We start from the raw sequence: 6753 nt of genomic DNA, 5'->3' as shown, positions 1-6753 counted from the left end.
CGGACCATATTCCACAGAGGGTTCTGTAATGGCCGTTGGTGGAAGAAGATGAGGACCAAGGTGCAGCGTGGTACGTGTTCGTCATTTTTATTTAACTGAACACTGACTAACCAACACAACAAAGGAACAACTGAAACAGCTCCGTCATGTGCGAAACACACTAAACAGAAAATAACTACCCACACCACACAGGAGGGAAAAGGCTACCTAAGTATGGTTCTCAATCAGAGACAACGATAGAAAGCTGCCTCTGATTGAGAACCACACGGCCAAACAACACAGAAATCCAAAACATAGAATGCCCACCCTAGCCACACCCTGGCCTAACCAAAATAGAGAATAAAAGCCTCTCTATGGCCAGGGCGTGACACCATCCTTGTGCTTGATGAATTAATTAAAGTCACTAATTAGTAATGAACTCCCCTCAGCTGGTTGTCTATGTCTTAATTGAAAGGGGGAAAAAACTGTTTGAATTTGACACCCCCGCCTTACACTATTAAAATAGTACAAGCATTAATCCCGACAAGTTTTCTCCCCCTCCCTCACCTCGCTAGCATTCATTTGAATATCCACATTTTCTGTATCATTTATCTTCCAAAGCCAGCGTCAGCATACTTTGGTTAGACTGGTGAGAAAATGGGATTTGCTTTACCTAGCAATACATATAATAGTGAAATACGGCGATGGATGTAGGGGCATACGGCCGAGAGAGAGATGGTGGAGTGTTTGAATAGAGTTCTTTCCTGTCCAAACTGCTGCAGAAGACCTGAGAACCTCATGCGCCCTTATCCAGGTATGCTTATAATATGTTGCAATCAATTTCCCTTGTTACTGCATACATGTATTTTCCTCTGTATGAGAAATGCCATTTTATCAAGGCTTTCGGAATATTGATATTGGAAAATGTATTTTTTTAGTTGTTGACCAAATAGGCTATATTTTTTTATCTGACATACATTACCAATAGGATGTGGACTCCTGCTCATCAGATATCTCATTCCAAAATCATCTGGGTTAATATGGTGTTGATTTGTTGTTGGGCCTGGCTCGCAGTCGACGTTCCAATTCATCCCAAAGGTGTTCGATCTGGTTGAAACCAGGGCTCAGTGCAGGCCACTCATGCTTTTCCACACTGATCTTGACAGAGTATTTATGTATGGACCTCACATTCTGCACGGGGGCATTGACATGCTGAAACAGGAAAGGGCCTCCTCCAAACTGTTGCCACAATGTTGGAAGCACAGAATCGTCTAGAATTTCATTGAATGCTGCAGCGGTAAGATTTCCCTTCACTGGAACTAAGGGGCCTAGCCCGAGACCATTATTACTCCTCCACCAAACTTTACAGTTGTCACTATGCATTCGGGCAGGGAGCATTTTCCTGGCATCTGCCAAACCCAGATTTGTATGTTGGACTGCCAGATGGGGAAGTGCTATTCATCACTCCAGAGAACATGTTTCCACTGCTCTTATTCACAGGTGTCCATCTCAATTAACCTGGGCATACCGACAACTACCGCCACTCTCATTGTCGGAGAGTCATAGAGAATGCTTTCGGCATCATGGCTGCAAGGGTGAGGATTATTGGTCAGCCAATCGAGTTCACCACTGAAAGGGCTAAGAACATGTGTGGCCCTCCACAACTATCTGTCCTCCATGGATGAGGCTCATGAGCCGGATGCCTCGCGCTTTTGCTGACACGCCCCTCCCTTCTAGCAACTACCAACCTGGAGAGTGGAGGGTTGTACCAGGGGGCAACAATCTCCAAGAGCCAGGGAGACTCATGTCAGTGTGACATGGCTTGCAAATGATCCAAGAAACAATCTCAAGGACTTGTTCCCCCACCTCCCCCCGGACGTGTGCCTTGGCAGGAAGACATGGTTAGGAGAGGACAACTCAATCCAAGGCCAGCCAATCATGCAGAACAGGTCTTTGTTTGGACTGCTCACACACACACACCCCTTGATGGATGCACACAGACTCATACAGTTCTTTGTTGTGTGCACTGTGGACCAAACTACTTTGTACTAAAATGTGGAGTTTTAATCTTGTTAATAAATTGAAACTTCATTCTATGATTACTAAAGTCTGTGGCACACAGATATTCTCAATGTTGTCAGAACTTGATGATCAAATAGAATGCATTGAAACACTTTTTGTTTCTCAGCAGAAAAAGAAACCTTTTCTTTCATCTTGGCTCTGAAAGTAAACCACAATTCAATAGAAAACTGTCTGCTAAGAACAGACATAACAACACGTGTCAATGAAATATAATTTCATTTAATATAATCAAAACCGTAATTGAAAACACATTTTTAAAAGGGAACAAGTCTTCATTTTAACTCAGTCTACAATATTTTAGAATTAATAATATACAAGTTTAGAATATTACACTTCTTCAGTTTGCCAACTTTGTAGTTATTGCACTGGTGTTCCAGATATAAAGATGTCTCTTGGTGGTAGAAGTTCTAGGCCTATACACAGGACAGAGGCAGCAGCTTGGCCGGGGTCGAACTGAAACCGAACCGACCTCAAAAAGCACTATTCGCTCAGCACTACTAGCCAGCCAAGTAGGTTGCGCTAGCTATTGTTAGCGAACATGGCTACTCTATTCCTCAACTACAATAGAAAATACAACAACATACCTCATCCTCTGGTGAAGATGACATGTTGCTTTCCATTTTCCCGTGCTTCATGTGCCAAACAAGCCAGTGAAGCCGCGGCAAAATGTATTGAGGAGCCTTTCCACCGCCATCTCCACTGCAGCCCTTGATTATTTTCTATGGCTTGACGACCATGGCAAGTACATTATCCCACTTTTTCGAACAAGTGATTGGGTCGGAACACAGCGTCTCCTCAATCTCCCTCCATGAGTTGGGCTTTACATGTTGGTCTTTATATAATGCATCGCTAAAATCGGCCAAGTGATGCTCGAAGTTGTTGTCGTTCGCCATGTTTAATTCACACTGAGTTTTGGGCTGAATCGAGAAGAAGAAGAAACTTGCGTCACCACCACAGTTGACAATCACAGACAAACGGCTGTAGACTTCGGCTACCAAACTTTGGCTTGCCTCTAGAAATGTTGTGTGAGCACGAACAGCCCCCAAAAACTTTTTCTGAAGACCAAGATGGGAAGCATGTGGACGCATTTAGAAGGCTTTGTGTCTGTGTGTGAGAAACAGTGTCATGAGAGTAGAGAATGGAAGGGTGTGTGGGATGGATGTAGATCTGAATGGCTTCTCTCTCTCTGAGTTTACATTGCTTGCTTTGATCTGATTCATGCCCACGATCTTTGAAGGGGTAATCACCTCCCCATTACAACAGCCAGGAGACTCAGAGAGAGAGCGCAGGGCCCCATCCCTACTGAGACCAGCGAAGAGATAAAAAAAAGAGAGACAGGAATGAGAGAGAGAGAAAAAAAGAGAGGGTGTAATGATTGGGAGGGAGAGAGAAGCTGAAAGAGACAGATTGATTCAATGTTTTTGCTTCGACAATGTCACTTTCCATGCCTTTTCAATTCAATTGATAGACAATGAGCAGGAGAGAAAGGCGGTGAATGCGCAGATCTAGACAGAGGGTTCAACCAAGGAGAGAGAGAGAGAAGTAAAGTGAGTGTTCTCAGAGATGGATCGAGTTAGAGTCAGTTCCTCTGCTCACCACTATAGTAATCTGAGCTGAGCAGCGGTGTGAGGTTGTTTTCATGGTATGGATGCAGTGGTGGATTTAATTGACTGTGTGCAGAAGAATAGTCAGCTCTGATTAACTCCTTGGTATGTCCTCAGGTGAAATGAAGAGATTGAGAGAAAGAAATTGATAGGAAGCTTGAGAGACAGAGGACGAGACGGGGGAGGTTAGAAGTAGGACGGAACTAGATTGAGAGAAAGAAAGAGAGTAAGATTGATATAGAGAGAGGGCAGTAGACTGTTCCCTGCCTGCCTCTGTGAGATGGCATAGGTAGAGACATAATTCCTGGGACAGCTCTGACAGTCTGTCAAGTGGCGGAGCACGGGACGGACTAGAAGAAGTTTAATAACAAAGACACACACACACACACACAAATCTACCCATGTGTATTGGTAGGTACACATACCACATATTAACATACAAAGTGGAAATTCATGGATGGAAATAAAGCAGAACCACAGAATACATAATACAATAAACTAACCCAAAGCCTGAGAGTTCCTTCCTTTTGTTGAGGGGATTTCATACCATTACCAGTGATGTAGCCTAAGTATCTTGTGTTCTCTAAGTATGCAGCATTATTGACCATACAGCTATTAGCATAAGTAGCCTACATCAGTGTAAACATCCTTCCTTGCTTCCCTTCTGTGTGTGTGTGTTTTGTGTGTCTGACTGTCTGAATTAGTCTATCGCTTCCTTAAATTCTAATACTCCCCTCTTGATTTATTAATATTAATGTTAACCAGGACTCAGTGGTGCCGTACGTTGTGTCGTACATGCTGCTGATTCCCCCGCTGTGTGTGTGCGCGTGTGCGTGTGCGTGTGCGTGTGTGTGTGTGTGTGTGTGCGTGTGCGTGGTGCAGTGGCTTGCAAAAGTATTCATTCCCCTTGGCATTTTTCCTATTTTGTTGCATTACAACCTGTAATTTAAATAGATTTTTATTTTGGATTTCATGTAATAGACATACACGAAATAGTCCACGTTGGTGAAGTGAAATTTTAAAAATAACATGTTTCAAAAAAATTCTACAAAATTGAAAAGTGGTGTGTGCACATGTATTCACCACCTTTGCTATGAACCCCCTAAATAAGATCTGCTGCAACCAATTACCTTCAGAAGTCACATAATTAGTTAAATAAAGTCCACCTGTGTGCAATCTGAGTGTCACATAATCTCAGTATATATACACCTGTACTGAAAGGCCCCAGAGTCTCCTTCACCACTAAGCAAGGGACACCGCCAAGCAAGCGGCACCATGAAAGCCAAGAAGCTCTCCAAACAGGTCAGGGACAAAGTTGAGGAGAAGTACAGATCAGGTGGAGAAGTACAGATATATAACAATTTGCAAAATTTGAACATCCCCACAGAGCACCAGTAAATCCATTATTAAAAATGGAAGGAATATGGCACCACAAAAAACCTGCCAAGAGAGGGCCGCCCTCCAAAGCTCACAGACCAGGCAAGGAGGGTATTAATCAGAGAGGCAACAAAGACACCAAAGAAAACCCTGATGAGACAAAAACGGTGCTTTTTGGCCATCACAGAAAACGCTATGTGTGGTGCAAACCCAACACCTCTCATCACCCCGAGAACAACATCCCCACAGTGAAGCATGGTGGAGGAAGCATCATGCTGTGGGGATGTTTTTCATCGGCAGAGACTGGAAAGCGGGTCAGATATGAATCCATGATGGATGGCGCTAAATACAGGGAAATTCTTGAGGGAAACCTGTTTCAGTCTTCCAGAAATTTGAGACTGGAACGGAGGTTCACCTTCCAGCAGGACAATGACCATAAGCATACTGCTAAAGAAACTCTTGAGTAGTTTAACTCCTTATGGTCAGGTGGGATGGTAGCGTCCCACCTGGCCAACATCAGGTAAAATTGCAGAGAGCGAAATTCAAACTACAGTATTATAAATATTTAACTTTCATAAAGTCACAAGTGTAATACATCAAAATAAAGCTTAACTTCTTGGTGACAAAGCGCAGTATTTTCACGTCCGGATGAAATGCATGCCCAAATTCAACTACCTGCCACTCATCCCCAGAAGATAAGATATGCATATTATTAGTAGATTTGGATAGAATACACTCCGAAGCTTCTAAAACTGTTTGAATCATGTCTGTGAGTATAACAGAACTTACGTAGCAGGCGAAACCCAGAGGACAAAGCATTCCAATTATAATTTTTTTGGTCACTCTTTAGGTCACTCTTTTCAATGGGTGTTCATTGGGAATCCAGATTTCTAAGGGACCTTCTGGCAGTTCCTATCGCTTCCACTGGATGTCACCAGTCTTTAGAAATTGGTTGAGGTTTTTCCTTTGTGTAATGAAGAAGTGGCCCTGTTCAAAACGAGGGTCTCTTCAAGTGTACTGTTAGATAGAGACTCGTGACCAGAAAGGTAGCGTCAGTTTTTCTTCCTGTATTGAACACAGATCATCCCGTCTTCAATTGTATCGATTTATTTACCTAATGTTGTATTACAAAAGTCGTTTGAAATGTTTTGGCAAAGTTCACAGGTAACTTTTGAGATATTTTGTAGTCACGTTCTGCAAGTTGGAACCAGTGTTTTTCTGGATCAAACACGCCAAATATATTGACATTTTGGATATATATCGACGGAATTAATCGAACAAAAGGACCATTTGTGATGTGTATCGGACATATTGGAGTGCCAACAGAAGAAGCTCATCAAAGGTAAGGCATGATTTATATTTTTATTTCTGCGTCTTGTGTCGCTCCTGCAGGGTTGAAATATGTTTTCTCTCATTGTTTTCAGAGGTGCTACTCTCAGATAATAGCATCGTTTGCTTTCGCCGAAAAGCCTTTTTGAAATCTGACATGTTGGCTGGATTCACAACACGTGTAGCTTTAATGTGGTATCTTACATGTGTGATTTCATGAAAGTTTGATTTTTATAGTAATTTATTTGAATTTGGTGCTCTGCATTTCTCTGGCTTATGGCCATATGTGGGACGCTAGCCTTACCTTTGATGATCTTTTTCTTATGGCACTCCAAAATGTCCCAGTTACATCACAAATGGTCCTTTTATTCAATAATGTCCT

The 6753-nt window shown here is 42.6% G+C and overlaps 1 long non-coding RNA gene across 1 annotated transcript; it reads left to right on the top strand.

The window, feature by feature from the left end:
- Positions 1 to 479: 479 nt before the first annotated feature.
- Positions 480 to 2081, top strand: LOC116376142 (uncharacterized). Its single transcript, XR_004211529.1, has 3 exons — positions 480 to 793; positions 1146 to 1276; positions 1480 to 2081. It is a non-coding gene; the product is annotated as an uncharacterized LOC116376142 (long non-coding RNA).
- The last annotated feature ends 4672 nt before the right edge of the window (positions 2082 to 6753 follow it).

This window comes from Oncorhynchus kisutch, linkage group LG11 (genome assembly GCF_002021735.2).
Source record: "Oncorhynchus kisutch isolate 150728-3 linkage group LG11, Okis_V2, whole genome shotgun sequence".
NCBI classification, from domain to species: domain Eukaryota; kingdom Metazoa; phylum Chordata; class Actinopteri; order Salmoniformes; family Salmonidae; genus Oncorhynchus; species Oncorhynchus kisutch.
This window is presented reverse-complemented; position numbering and strand designations above follow the sequence as displayed.